Source organism: Ornithorhynchus anatinus, chromosome 1 (assembly GCF_004115215.2).
Source record: "Ornithorhynchus anatinus isolate Pmale09 chromosome 1, mOrnAna1.pri.v4, whole genome shotgun sequence".
NCBI lineage: Eukaryota > Metazoa > Chordata > Mammalia > Monotremata > Ornithorhynchidae > Ornithorhynchus > Ornithorhynchus anatinus.
Window position 1 is genome coordinate 149,628,689 of NC_041728.1, and position 16,179 is coordinate 149,644,867.

The window sequence follows — 16,179 nt, forward strand, 5'->3', positions numbered from 1 at the left end:
CTGTGTGCAAAGTATTGTACTAAGTCCTTGGAAGAATACAACAAAACTTGTATCCGTGATTCTTGCCATGAAGGAGCTTGCAATGTGGTGGGGAAGTTGGACTCTAAAATGAATTATAGGTAAGAGTAATGAATAGAATATTATGCCCATAAATGCAACAAAGTGCTTGGGCGATGTAGAAATTCTCCTTGGGAGGGAGGAGGATATGAAGAAGGGAGATGAGAGGGTAATCAGGGAAGGCCTGTTGGAGGAGATGTGATTTCAGAAGGGCTTTGAAGATGGGGAGCAGTGGTTCGCTGAATGGGAAGGAGGAGGGGATTTCAGACAAATGGGAGGGTATTGCAAAAGGTCGTCAGTGGGAAAGGTGAGAATGAGGCATAGTGAGCAAATTGGCTTGGGAGGACTGTTCAACTTCTCTCTAGTGGGAGAAGAATGAGGGTAATTAATGGGGAAAGAACCTATTGAGCCAGTGGTCAGGAGTGTCTATTTGATGTGGGGAGAAATGAATCACCATTGGAGGTTACTGAAGAAGGGGGAGATGTGTACAGGAGGATGCTTAAAAAAAAATCTAGACAGCAAAATGTGGACCAGAGAGAGGAGAGGCCGGAGGAATGGAGGTCAGCAAGGAGGTTAGGATCCGACAAGTGCTTGGTCCTGCTGCTTGGTCCTGCCTGGTGGTAGTTCAGATGAAGAAGAAGAGATGGATTCAGAAAATGGCGAGGAGTAATAACTGATAGGTTTTGACTACAGATGAAATACCAGGGTTAAAAGAGAGGAAAGAGTCAAGGATAATACCAAAGTTACGGTCTTGAGAGATGGGGTGGAGGAGTTGGGTTGTTAACAGTGTGGAGGAGAAGATTTGGGATGGAAGATGAGGAATAGAAACCTGGGCACGTTGAGCTTGAGGTGCCAGTGGGCCATCAATATACAGATGTCCTGCAGGTAGGAGAAGACTTTGGAGAGAGTGATCTCAACTGAGTCAAGGGTGGGGAAGCCAGATTGTAGAGGGTCAAGAGGGGAGCAGGAGGGGAAGAAGTGGTGCCAGGGGGTAAAAACCACCCATTTAAGGTTTTTGGACAGGAATGGAAGGATGAGATGGGGCAACGGGTAGATGGTACAACATGGTCCAGTGAAGGTTTTTTTCTAAGATAGGAGAGATGTAGATATGCTGGAAGGCATAAACAATGAAGCCATCAGAGTGAGTGTTTGTAGATGGAGGGTGTAGGGAGAAGGAAGAGTGGGTGCAAGTGTTTTTATAGGGTGTGAAGGGATGAGGTCAGAGTTGCACGGGGAAGGGTTAGGTTTTGAAAACAATCGCTTGATAATCAGCAGAAAGTATGATACAGTGGCTGGGATGAGCTGGGAGGGTAGGAAAGAGCTGGGCAAGGGAAGGGCCATTTTAGGGAGGCCATACTTGATGATTTCAATTTTGACAACAAAGGGGTTGGCTGGGTTATGAGGGGTGAAAGTTAGAGTGAGAGTTGGCATCACTGAGGGTGTAGGAGAGAGTTCTACTTTTGGAAAAGTTGGTGCGAGCAGGGAAGCAGGATGGCTTAGTGGGAAGGACATGGGTTCTAATCCTGCCCCCGCCACTTGTATGCTGTGTGACCTTGGGCCAGTCACTTCACATCTCTGTACTTGGGATACCTCAACTGTAAAATGGGATTAAGACTGTGAGCACCACATGGGACAACCTGATTACCTTGTATCTCCCCAGTGCTTAGAACAGTGCTTGGCACATAGTAAGCACTTAACAAATATCATTATTATTATTATTTTTATGGCCATGGAAGTCATTAAGGGAGACATAGTGTTGCTGAGCAGAGAAGGGGGCTGAGTTAGAGCAGGTGAGGATATGTTTAAGATTGATGAGGCTAACCTGATGTCTGAATTTCCGTGATCATCGCTCTGCAGCTGGAGTGTGGGAGTGGAGGAAGCTAAGTGGAGGTGTTCCAGAACATGAGAATAGTCAGGAATTTTTAAATTTTAATTTAAAAGAGGGACTCTCTTGGCAGACCATAGCCTATTTACTATCCTCATTTCCCAACCCCTCACTTCAGAATAGACAAGAAATGCAGAAGGAAACATCAGAGAGATGCCCTGCCTCCACATTCGTTAGTGTAAGTGGGTGGGCGTGTAAAAAAGCTGCATTTGTTTATGACATGGAGAAAGCGGGGGAATGAAGCATTTGCGACCAATCTCCAAATATTTGTGCTGCCTTGGGTTTATCTTGATCGGTGTAATTCAGCCTTATAAACTTGTATCCAATTTTATTACATAGGATATCTTTCTAGTCAATTTATTATTAGCACATTGTGTGGTAATCTGAGCTGTCCATCAGCTCATATGCACACATTACTGGGTCACAACAAAGATGGCCAATAACTGTATATTTTAAACATTTGGGATATGTATCGTGTTGCAATCCCCATTTCCGATTCTTTCCCAGTCTACATTAATTTAACCAAATGGAGTAGGAAAAACAGCAAGAAGGAAAAAACACACCACATTTATTGAAAAAACTTTATTGACAAATTAGTGATTACTCCATTGAAATAAAAGTCTCATCAGTCAACAAGCTTGAGAACAACAGTTTTACAATCCTGAATTTTTCAAAATTAAAAAAGGACTTACTTGGATAAATAGAAGGAAAATTTCCCTGTCTTATTCTTTGTACCCTAAATCAGACAGATGCACCAGAAATTTTTACAATTTCTATTAATCCTGAGTAGTTTTGCTTATAGATTCTATTCAAAGGTACATTTCATTGCTTTCTTTGATTACTTTATTTGGAAATGTATCGATTGATTAGAGATTATTCCATGATAGATTATTTTATAATTAGAATCTGTAATATAATCACAATAATATGATTTCTCTATAATAATCACTGTATAATAGATTATTTATAATTTCTTATTTGCTGTTGACAACCACACCTACAACCCTTAACTTCTTTGACCTCACCATGTCCTCTAAATCCTCTCCTTTTCTTCTCAACACATCCCTGTCCTTCCTCCCCAGCACCCTCTCTTATCTCCCCACATCCAACCCCTCCCCTCTCCTTAATCAACTTCCTCCTGCCACCCATGTCCCACACCTGCCCTTCCTTCCCAAAACCACCCCTCATCCTCTTCCCCAGTTGCTGGTTCCCTTCTGCACACTCCCATCCAACCCTTCCCCATTCCTCATGATGTCTCTAGCCCTCTTTCTTCTTCCAAAGCCTCTGCAAAATGCAACCTGAGCAAACCCTGCTCAATCATGGGAAAATACCCCATCATCCTGGATCTGTTTCTGACCTAATTACTGCACCCCCCTCACTATCACTAAAACCTGGCTCACTCAGATGACATTGTGTCCCTTGCCGCTCTCTCCCTGGGATTGGTGGAGGGAGAGGGGCTCATCTTCTCCCACCTCCCAAGACTCACTGGGAAAGGGGGAGGAACTGCCTTCCTTCTTGCTTTCCATTGACACTTTTGTATTATTCCACCCTTTTTTAATGGTATTTGTTAATAGCTTACTTTATTCCAAGCAATGTACTAAGCGCTGGAGTAGATAAAAGCTGAAAAGGTTGGACACAGTTCCTGTCCCACATGGGGCTCACAGTGTTCATCCACATTTTTCAGATGAGTTAACTGAGGTAAATGAAGTGATTTGCCTAAGGTCACACGGCAGACAAGTGGTGGAGTGGAGGTTAGAACCCAGGTCCTTCTGACTCTTGGATTTGGTTTCTATTCGGTAGGCAAAGATCCTTCCCATCTCTACCATCCTTTGAAGCCCACATCATCTGTCTATACCACCCATTCCAGTTAATAGGCATAGTCATCTACTATCCACCCAGGCACACTTGCAACTTTCTGAACGACTCTGATCTCCTTTCATATTCCTTTTCTCTTTCTCCATCTCTACATTGATCCTTGGGGATTTCAGTATCAATGTGGATGTTAATAATAATAATAATAATGTTGGTATTTGTTAAGCACTTACTATGTGCAGAGCACTGTTCTAAGCGCTGGGGTAAACACAGGGGAATCAGGTTGTCCCACGTGGGGCTCACAGTCTTAATCCCCATTTTACAGATGAGGAAACTGAGGCACAGAGAAGTTAAGTGACTTGCCCACAGTCACACAGCTGACAAGTGGCAGAGCTGGGATTCGAACTCATGAGCCCTGACTCCAAAGCCCGTGCTCTTTCCACTGCGCCACGCTGCTTCTCTATGTTCCCTATGACTGTTCAGCTGCCTGTCCTCTCATTCCTCAACACCGTTCATCTCTTGTTCCACCCCACCTCAAACAGTCACCAACTTGGACAGATACTCAACCTCATCATCTCTTGTCACTGTATAATCTCTACCCTCATCAACTCTGAGAATCCTCTAACTGACCCTAACCTCCTCAATGGCTTTCTCTTCCAAACACCAATTTCCCACAAATCTGTCCTACTACCCCCCAGAGACTTCTGATCTTTTGTCTTTCTTTTATTTTCTAAAATCATCATGTCCCATACGGTTTCCATACCAAAACTACCTTCTCAATGCACAAATCGACACTCTCAAACCCTTTCTCTCCACTGAACTCAAGTCCCTTGCTCCCTTGTCCCTCCACAGTTCTCATACCATTAAGCCACAACCCTGGATCATCTCCTCAGTACAGTTCCTCGATTCCTGAGCTCAAGTTGTGGAGTGCTGTGGGCAGAATTCTAGATACCAGTCTTACCTTGTCCATCCGAACTTCATTCTCACCTTCTTTAATTTTTCCCTCTCCTCTCCCCAGCCACAAGCCTTCTCCATCTTTTTAACCCCCACATCCATTTACCACACCACTTTGTTTCAGACATTTAACTACATCCTCAAAGTCCATATTCCCTGGCTCCCACCATCTCTTTCTCTTAATGACTTGGCCATCAATGCTTTACTGATAAAATTGAAACCTTTAGGCACGCTGTCTCTAAAATCTCTGCTCTTCTCCAGTCTCTCCCTCCTCCTGCCCCCTCTTTAACTTTTCCTAACCGACATCTTCAAGTGTTCACTTTCCAATGGCTTCTTCCATGGCATTCAAACATCCTTTGGGGAGAGAGGAAAGGGTATCTGTGGGTAAGATATACACTCCTGGATATTTATCTAAAAGCAAAAATTTCACAGGCATGTGATAAGGCCCCCAGCAGGAAGTGGGATGATTTCAAATTTTCAGGTTCATATCTACTATATATCAAATGCTTCTGGTGGGATCCATTAGGAACTTACTTTTGGCTGGAGTAGAGAAAGGGACTTATATGTGGAGGCCATGGAGCACTAACAGAAAGGAAGATTCTTTCTCCTCCCTGCTAGTGCTGCTGCTGCTGTGAATGAAATAGCTATTTCCTGCCACTCCCTAGACATTTTCTATCTAGTCCCTGCTCAGAGCTAGTGGAACCACTTCTTTCTAGTTCTGTTTGCTCGTTTGCTTGGTTTTCTGCTTTCCTTTTTTTCCACCTCCTAAATATGACCTGATCTGGTTTGCTTTACACAACATCAAAAAAAAAACCCAAAAAAGTATGTGTGATTCCATGTCGCGATAGCCTCACCCAGTTATGTTAAGAGTACATTTCCATTGGTTTGAACAGGGAAAAACCGGAAAATAGCCCAACCGCGGCTATGACCAAAGCAAGTCCAAAAGGGTTATAAAACAGGCAAAGGAACAGCTTTGCCTGCCTCTCAGGAATCTCACTGCACCATGCCCCCTGACAGTACCTCTACTTTGCCAACCAACTATAAATGTGTGCTCTTGTCTCTTGGCTACTTGATAGGATAGCATTCTTGCCTTCGCCTACCCTTCAAAGTCCAAATCAAAGTCCTATATTGGTTTCTTGTTTGCTGGAGAGAGCAGTGCCTTTTGGGAGCACCTTTGTCATCTGAACATCCCTAAATAGGGATGTAGTACTCATCAGTCAATCAATGGTATGTATTGAGTGCTTCCTATGTGCAGAACACTATCCTAAGCTCTTAGGAGAGTATGATAGAGTGGGGTAGACATGATTTCCGCTCTCTAGAAGCTCATCTTATAATGCAAGTAGTTAGGATAATTCCTTTCCCAAATTCTTGTGAAAGAAGTGTTGCCTAGTGGAAAGAGCACAGACCTAGGACATAGACAATCAGAGAAACCCAAGCACACAATTAACAAATATCAAAATTATTCTAATCCTGGATCTGCCACTTGCCTGCTGTGTGGCCCTGAGCAAGTCACTTAACTTCACTATGTCTCAGTTTCCTCATCTGTAGAATGGATATTCCCTCTCCTAGTTACACTGTGGGTCAGGGACTTTGTCTAATCTGATTTACTTATATCTATTCCAGCACTTAGAACAAACAGTGCTTGTCAAATAACATCATCACCATAATAATGATAATGTGGATAATAAATAAATTGTCCAACTCAGTTTGCTCGTATCCACCCCAGTGCTTTAGTACAGTGCCTGGAACCTAGTAAGCACTTAACAAATACAATCATCAATTAATTAATTAATAAGCACTTGAGAGAGTACAATAAAACAATAAGCAGACACATTCCCTGCCCACAATGAGCTAATAATAATTATTATTACTTAGTGTGTTTGTGCAATATATAGGTACTTGTATAAATACACTATTGTTCATAGCTACTTACATCCTGAGGACTATTTGATCCTTGTATTTTAGAAAATTGAAAATTAAAAATTCGACTTTCATCCCTCTATTCTGTAAGCTAATTTTGAGCCGGAAACATTTCTGCTAATTCTGTTGTACTCTCCCAAGCACTTCGTACAGTTCTTTGCACATACTAAGTGCTCAATAAATATGATTAATTGCTTAATCAGACACTAAAATTTCTCATTAATAGTTTTAGCATTTTGAAGTTAACCCAGAACAGTTTTGGGTGAGTAGTTTTCCTTTTCACCCTTTTTACTATAACATGTTGCAAAAATGATGCGAGAGTTTAAACATTAAAGACAAGTTTATAAGTTGATTATTTCATTAAAACATAATAATACAAGGTCTTCTTGAAAACTAACTTTTAGAAGTAAATCATTCCTCTAAGTTATGTATTCTGGGAGGCTTGTGTTGAGAAATTATAGGAACCAGTCTTTGAACTTTTATTAAAAGATGCCGTCATGGTGACTGCTTCCATCTAAGGTTGCTTTTAAAGCCTTGAAAATATTCATGAATCACCAATATCTTGCCTTCTGGAAATAGCTGCAAAACCTTTAGAACATATTTTCACCCTGCAGATGGAGAGCAACGAAACCAATTGGGCAATGACAGTTTTTTTTTTTCCCTGAACTTCTTTAAGAAGTGTCAAAACCTCTTTGTTTCCTTTCACAGCCCAACGCTTTAGAACTGTAGCCCTGGAGGCAAGGGGCCCAGGAGTAATTTTAGAAATGGATGCTACATAATGTAGACAGAAACTTTAGCAGGTCATGACCTACGGGTGGAGAGCAGCCTATTTTGGGGAACTATTGAGGGTCATACTTACCAATTTTCTCCTGCTGTCCACAAATCTGATAACCTGGCATATTCAGATCTATATTTTAAGCCTTTTAGCCTTGGTCAGAATTCATGAATAAAAGTGGCCCCTCCCCCACCATCTTTTCCCCCCTCTCCGCACCCACCTTGGTAATCTTTAGGATATGTTTATTGGACTTTTGTTCATGTGAAGCTAATATTTCACTTGGCTAGGAATTATTGTCACTCCTTTTGCTACATAACTTGTCCTTTGTACCCAAATCCGAGTGGGGCAAGTCTCAGGGTGAAGCACAGCTTCGAATCTCACGGCTCTGGATCAGGACATTTTTGGAAGGGGCCCCTCCTCTCAGTTTCTCTTCCCTTCCAGCCTGAGAGAGCCTGGGCTTTTTGACCCTAAGGGCACTGGGCAAGAACTGTCGTTTCAGTCTACTATTCCCTACTGGGGAAACCTTTTGCTTTTTCTTTATGTCGAAATTTAACTTCTGGATCTAGTTCAAATTATTACTTGTGGTCATAATTTAACTTTGTGGGAAGCAGTGTGGTCTAGTCGATAAAACACGGGCCTGGGAGCCAGAGGACCTGGGTCTTAACCCTGGCTCTGCCACTTACCTGCTGTGTGAACTTGGGCAAATCACTTAACTTCTCAGTGCCTCAGTTTACCCCGCTGCAAAAAATAGGGATTCACTACCTTTTCTCCCTCCTACTTGACGGTGAGTCCCATGTGGGAAAGGGAACGTAACCAGCGTGATTAATTTGTATCTTTGATGATGATGTTGGTATTTGTTAAGCGCTTACTATGTACAGAGCACTGTTCTAAGCACTGGGGTAGATACAGGGTACAGGTAGATATAGATTCAGGTTGTTCCAAGTGGGGCTCACAGTCTTAATCCCCATTTTACAGATGAGGGAACTGAGGCACAAAGAAGTTAAGTGACACCCACAGTCACACAGCTAAGTGGCAGAGCCGGGATTCGAACCCAAGACCTCTGACTCCCAAGCCCGGGCTCTTTTTACTGAGCCACGCTGCTTCTCTATACTCCAGTGCTTGTAGAAACGCTTGACACATAGTAAGCACTTAATGTACAAATACCTTTGGCATGCCAATTCTTAGTGCCTCAGTTTCCTCAACTACAAAAACTGGGGATTCACTACATTTTCTCCCTCCTGCTCGATTGTGAGCCTCATGGGAGACAGGGATTGTGCCCAGCTTGATCAATTTGCAGCTAACCCAGTGCTTATAGCAGTGCTTGACACACAGTAAGCACTTAACAAATACCATGAGACAACCCAAAAACGTTCTTCAAAATGCTCTTAGTTCATTGAAAACCACAGAAGCAAATGGATATTATGTGTGTCCATGGGGTCTTGGCTAAGGGGGTGCATTTCTAGAAGTGATTGTATATATATGCAGTATAAATATATATATATCAGTTTCTAGAAGCGATTGTATTTATCTATAGTTGTGTATATATTTATGATTCTGATAATCTATTTTGATGGTATTGATGCCTACTTGTCTTGTTGTCTGTCTCCCCCTTGTATACTGTGAGCCCCTTGGGCAGGGATTGTCTCTATCTGGTGCCGAACTGTACATTTCAAGGGCTTAGTACAGTGCTCTGCACAGAGTAAGTGCTCAACAAATGCAATTGAATGAATTAATGAATTAATTTAAAGGAACAATAAAGGAAACAATAAACTTAACTTTGGACAGTGGCTCAGGACGCAAAATGGCGAGGAAAGTGAAGTGGTTCTGGGCCCAGATGCATCAGGCTGCGGTGAAAGTGAAAGAGGCAGCAGGAGCCGCTGTAATTGGGAAGGAAGCATGGCCTAGCCCTGGACTGTCAGACTGTCACATAATCGTATTTATTGAGCGCTTACTGTGTGTAGAATATGTACTAAGTTCTTGAGAGAGTACAATATAACAGACACATTCCTTGCCCACTGCGGCTCTGGCAGCAGTGTGGAGTGGGGTGGCGCAGAAGGATGGGCTTTCCTTGACCTCTCATATCTTTGCTGGGACAAAGATTGACCCCAAAGCATTGGTTCAGAAATCTGACCCAGACAAGAGAAGCGTTATCTCAGTCTCAAACGGGAATTCCCAGAGGAAAGCTAACTCTCTCTCTGTGCTGCCTTTGACTCCCTCTCCCGGTTGCTTTCTACTCTCCCCTTCTCTTACTGCCAGCCTTGGACCCTGCCAGGAGATTTGTCTGTGGTGAGATTTTATCTCTCTGTATAATCAGTGCCTGAGGTAAAGTTAGATCTCCCGAGTTTTGATCAAGTCTGTAAAAGGAGAAAACTATCAAACAGAGCCGCACGTGATTCTGCAGGGCATAATTTGACCAGCCTTCTTCCGCAAAGTAAAGCCAAAGGGATTTCTGAACAACTTCCTCCCATGAAAATGACACTGTCGTCTTGTCTTTGGGTTTCTGAACACAAGAACATAAACCCTCACCTCAAAATCCTCCGCAACATCGCCAGCAGACCCGACATACCAAGCTTCAAATAAAGATAACTCAGCTAATGAGTCGTTTCCAAAGTTGTGACCATTAACATCGGATCCACTGGCAGGCACACAAAGCTGTTCCATCTGCTGCCACAACCTTCCCTGCCTCTTACCTCTCTCTGTGGCACCAACCAGGGTGCATAGTGGGGAACATAGAACAGGTTTGGCTGTCTGACACTTTCCTGACAATCACCAGTCTTTTTGCACATCAAATAGTGCCTGTCTTACATCAGCCCAGCTGCCTGTTTACTCCGTTCTCAGGGCCGCAGGGACCTGAATTCAAGCAACTGTTGGTCAAGGGAACCACCTCTCCTATAACTCTTAACTTCTCTGACCGCTTCATGTACCCTCAATCCCCTCGCTCCATTCAGCCCTTCCGTCCCCTTCTTTCCCAGCACCCACAATCATCCCCTTCCCTCCAACCCTTCCCCACCTCTCAAATCATTCCCTCCCTCCTGCCTTGTCAAATCCCTGTCCTTTCCCAGCTCTTCAAGTCATCCCCCTTCCTAGGCATCAGCCATGATCATTTCACTCCCATCCCACCCTTCCTTCCCCTGGCCACAGCCCCTCCTCTTCTTCTGTCCTCCAACCCCCACCCCCCCACCCAACACACACAGCCTCAGTCAAGTGTGACCTGCATAACCCCTCTCCATCATGGGAAAGCTAACCTGCATTTTTGAGCTATTCCTGACAAAGTCACTGGTCTTCTTTACCATTGCTGAAGCCTGGCTCTCCCCAGATTCATTCAAGTTGTTGTCTTCCCTGCCACTCTCTCTAGAGGGGGCCTTATCTTCTCCTCCTCCCCAAGACTAAATCGGAGAGAGGAGGAAGTCGGCTTCTTTCTTACTCCTCAGTGTTGCTTTCCCACCATCCCACTTTCCCCATCCCTCTATTTCCCTTCCTTTGAAACTATCATCCCTCTTTACCTCCCACTCCAGGTACTAGTCACAGTCATCTATGATCCTCAGGCTCCACCTCCAGTTATCTGAACCATTTTGATCCTTTTCTCACTTTCGTTCTCTCCTACATTGATCCTTGGGGACTTCAATATCCAAAGTGGATGTGAACAATGACAATTCCACTGCCTGCTTCCTCTCGCTTAACTCCAATTGATATCCCGCTCCACCCTACCTCACACACTCACCAACTTGGGCATGTGCTACATCTCATCATTTCTATTCACTGTGAAAGCTCTACCCTCATCAACTCCGAACTTCCTCTAACCAAACACAACCTCCTTACCTGCCTTCTCTCCCACAAATCCACTTTCCCAAAATCTGTCCTGTTCCCTAACAGAGGCCTCCAAACTTTTGATCCTCTCCAATTTTTTTAAGTCATCATGCCCCATTTGATCTCAACGGACAGATTGACACCTTTCAACACTGCCTTCTGCATTCAACTGCCTTGCTCCCTGTCCCTCCACTGATCTCATAGCACTAAATTGCTATCCTGGATCATTTCCTCAATATGCATCCTCTGCTCCTGTCCTGCAGCTGTGGAGAGCTGCTGGCAGAAATTCAGACAGCAGGCTGACACTGTCTATCACAAATTCATCCTTGCCTGGTTTAATTCTGCCCTCTCCTCCTACCGGCAACAATATTTTACCATCTTTATTGACTTTCATATCCACTGGCCATGCCTGCTGTTTCAGATGTTTAATTCCTTCCTCAAACCCCCAGCACCTTGCCCTCCTTCTTTTTTCCCTAATGACCTGACCACATACTTTATAGGTAAAATTGAAATCTCTAAAATCCCTCTCACTCCTCTCCAGTCCTTCCCTCCTTTTGCCCCCTCTTCGACTCTTCCATCTTAGTATCTCAAGATGAGATCGCTTGTTCCTTCCAAATTCCATCCCATCCACCTGCACCTCTAACTCCATCCTTTCTCATCTTTTCCCAACACTTACCCCCTTCCTTTTTCCCTTTCTGACTGTTATCTTTGACCATTTACTTTCCAATGGCATCTTCCCCACTGTTTGCAAACATGCTCATGTATTGCCTAACATAAAAAACTCCTCCCTTGAACCATGGCTCCCTCCAGTTATCACCCCATCTCTCTCCAACCATTCTTCTCCAAACACTTTGAGCAAGTTGTCTTAAACCCACTGCCTCCACTTCTCCAATTCTCTCCTTGATCCCCTTCAATCTGGCTTCCACCTCCTTCACTCCATGGAAACTGCCCTCTCTAAGGCCACCAATGACCTTCTTCTTGCCAAAACCAGTGGCCTCTACTCCATCCAAATCCACCTTGCCCTTTCAGCTGCCTTCAACACTAGACACTTTCTTTTTTGTGAAACAGTATGTAAACTTGGCTTCACTTCTGTTTGTCCTCTTATCTCTCTGATCTCTCCTTTTTATGGTATTTATTAAGCATTTACTATGTGCCAAGCATCGTACTAAGTCCTGGGGTAAAATCAAGCTAATCAGAATGGAAACAGTCCATATCCCACATGGGACTCACAGTCTTAATCTTCATTTTACAGATGAAGTAACTGAGGCAAAGAGAAGTTGAATGACTAGCCTAGGCCATCCAGCAGTGTGAAGATTGGATCCCAGGTCCTTCTGACTCCCAGGCCTATGCTCTCTCCACTAGGCCACACTGTTTCTAACAATCATAATATTATTATTAGAATTATATATATATAATTTTTAGAATATAATTATGGTATTTGTTAAGTGCTTACTATATGCCAAGTATTGTTCTAAGCACTGGGGTAGATACAAGCTAATCAGGTTTTAACATGCGGAGCTCACAGTCTTAATCTCCATTTTACAAATGAGGTAACTGAGGAACGGAGAAGTTAAATGACTTACCCAAGGTCACACAGAAGACTAGTGGCAGAGCTGGGATTAGAATTCACATCCTCTGACTCCCAAGCCCGTTCTCTTGACATTAGGCCGTGCTGCTTCTCCTTCCGGACATCTCTGTCTCTGGTCTTTCCCTTTTCCAGTTCATACACCAATCTGCTGCCTGGACCATTTTCCTAAGGCATCAATTTATGTAGCTCTCCCCACTCCTCACAAACCAATAATTTATTAATCACTCGTTGGTATTTATTGAATGTTTACTGTGTTCAAGGCACTGAATTAAGTATTTGGCAATGTGGAAGACATGATCCCTGCCCAGAAGGAGCTTACAATCTACCAGAGGAAACAGATATTAAAATAAAATACAGAGAGGAAATACAAATACTGTGAGGCTGGAGTGTTGCCATCTCCTTTCAGTGTCATTGCAGAAGCCCTTGACCACTGGGTTTAAGACACCAAATCAGCTCTTTCCCTCCTATGTATTCTGTTTCCTTTCCATTCAATTCATTCAATCAATTGTACTTATTGAGCACTTACTGTGTGCAGAGTACTGTACTAAGCGCTTGGGAGAGGACATTATAACAATAAATGGACACATTCCCTGCCCACAATAAGCTTACAATCTAGAAGGGGAGACAGAGGTTAATTGAAATAAATTACAGATATTTAATAAATAAATTACAACTCCTTTCCCACTACATCCAAGCCATCACGTTTGGCTCCTTTCAAGCCACCAAATCACTGTGACTCGTTCCCCCTCCTCTCTCACCACTTACCTCTCCCACTCCCTTCCTTACTCCTGAAACTCCCTTCTCATTCACATGCAGCAGGTTACTGCTCTCCCTCGTCTTCAAAGTCTTGAAATCATGCCTTCTTCCATGAGGCCTTCCCAGATTAATCTCTCATCTCCTGGCCCACTCACAGTGGGCAGGGAATGTGACTATCAACTCTGATGCATTGTACTCTCCCAAGCACTTAGTACAGTGTTCTGCACACAATAGGTGCTCAATAAATACCATTGGTTATTTAGTTCCTACTGTCACTTAGTTACTTCTGTATCATCTAAGCACTGATGTATTCACATACATGTAATAATTACCCCCTTTCTGTAATTATTTTAGAGTTTTTCTTTCTCCCCCTTCCCCCTCCCCCCAATATTATAACATCCTTGAGGCAGGGATCATACCCATTCTTCTCACAAGTGCTTAGTATAGTGATCTGCAGAGAGTAAGCATTCAGTGACTACTATTGATTGACTGATTAACATTTTGAAACCCGGAAACACAAATCATTTAGGTTAGCATTCTGTTTCATAGCACAAGGCCCAGTGACACTAATAGCTTGATAGTTTGTTCCAACTATATTTGCAACACATTTTTCTTTGAGGGGAAATGCTGTGCTGGAAGTAAGTATATGGCCTCATCAGTAGCTTAAGTCACTGCTGATGAACTGATTAAAGGGAAACGTCAGGGTAAAATTGAAAGATGTTTTAAATACTACATCTAATTACAAAGGAGAGAAAGCTACTTACAAAAATGTGGGTGTGTTTTATGTAATAAAAAGGGTAATTAACAATCAAACGGGAAAGGGCCTTCATGACAGGCTGAAGACACAGAGCAGGACTAAGAAAATGCAAAGAGCATTTGTATGAATTAGAAAGTTGAGCTGGCCCCACAAATTGAAAGTAAAATCATTTATCCAACCATTTTCAAAAACTTCACTGAAGAGAAATTGACTTTTCGGTTAAAGAATTTTGGGGTTCTGTTCCTGATTCTGTTCTAAATGACTTTAGGCAAGTCACATAAACATAGCTGTGCCTCTAGTTCCTTGCCTTTAAGCTGGAAATAATAATGCTTACTTATTTGTCAAGCTTCCTGAACTTCTCATTTTAAATGCATTTATAAAATCAGATTTTTGCTCAAAGATTCATTTTACATATGCCGATTTGTCTGACACTCCAATATGTGACTTCGTGTCCCATCATTGACTATGCATAGCTGGCAGAGAGCCAGGGGGGGCCTTCAGGAAGTGCAGTAGTAGTACAGGTATTGCTTCCCTACCCCCTGGGTTCAATACAGTGCTCTGCACATAGTAAACACTCAATAAATACGATTGAATGAATGCTTAGAGTAGTGCTTAGAGTAGTACAAGGCTGTAAACTCTAGACTATAAAGTGTAAGCTCCATGTGGGCAGGGGTTGTGTCAGTTATATTGTTATATTGCACTCTCCCAAGTGCTAAGTACAGTGCTCTACACACAGTAAGCGCTCAACAAATACTACTGACTGACTGATTACAAGAGAAACATTAGATGAGGTCCCCTGCCCCCAGAGAGCTTTCTAAAAAGGGAGACATGTCTTATAACTCGAGTCATTTCTGACCCATAGCAACACCACAGACACATCTCTCCCAGAACGTCCTACCTCCATCTGCAATCGTTCTGGTAGTGGATACATAGAGTTTTCTTGGAAAACATAGGGAAGTGGTTTAATAATGTTGGTATTTGTTAAGCGCTCACTATGTGCAAAGCACTGTTCTAAGTGCTGGGGTAGACACAGGGGAATCAGGTTGTCCCATGTGGGGCTCACAGTTTTAATCCCCATTTTACAGATGAGGGAACTGAGGCACAGAGAAGTTAAGTGACTTGCCCACAGCCACACAGCTGACAAATGGCAGAACCTGGATTCTAACCCATGACCTCTGACCCCTAAGCTCGGACTCTTTCCACTGTGCCACACTGCTTCTCGCTGTTTACCAATGGCGGGCGCCTTCCGCGCAGTAAACTTGAGTCTCTGCCCTTGACTCTTTCTCATGCCGCTGCTGCCCAGCATGGGTGAGTTTTGACTTGCAGCAGATTGCCTTCCACTTGCTAGCAACTGCCCAAGCTGGGAATGGAATGGGTAGGCCTCTGCTTGACTCTCCCTCCCATAGCCGAAACTGGTAGAGTACTGGAAACTCTCCAGGTGCAACCCTGAGAGGAGAAAAACGGTGACAGACCTCAAATATTTACACATAAGGGACTCGGAAGAGCTTCAGTGACTGCATACTAATCATAAGTATTTCCATAAGTGTGAAGGGGTATAAAATAAATAGGCAAGTCTTAGAGGTGGCTAATGGGATGATGAAATGCATGCTTGGAGTTGATTTGGGAAGGTTGTTGGAGGAAGGGGTATTTTAGAGGGTTTGAAAGTGAGGAGAGCTTTAAGCTGCTGATGTTAGAGAACTCAAGGAGTCCTGGGGTCTTGGGGAGAGATGTTTAGGAACCTTGGGCTGCTGAGAAGGTTGGGGAAAAATTGGAGAATAATCCAGCTGGCCATTCTGGACACTGGAAAAATCCCAGTGAGCAGTGCCTATGTGGGCTAATACAGAGAAGCAGTGTTGCCTTGGAGTCAG

General features: G+C 43.3%; 1 non-coding gene across 1 annotated transcript; it reads right to left on the bottom strand.

Moving 5' to 3' along the window:
* Positions 1–15,629: 15,629 nt before the first annotated feature.
* LOC114817000 lies at positions 15,630–15,767 on the bottom strand. The gene has a single exon (XR_003764835.1). It is a non-coding gene; the product is annotated as a small nucleolar RNA SNORA7 (small nucleolar RNA).
* Between the last annotated feature and the right edge of the window lie 412 nt (positions 15,768–16,179).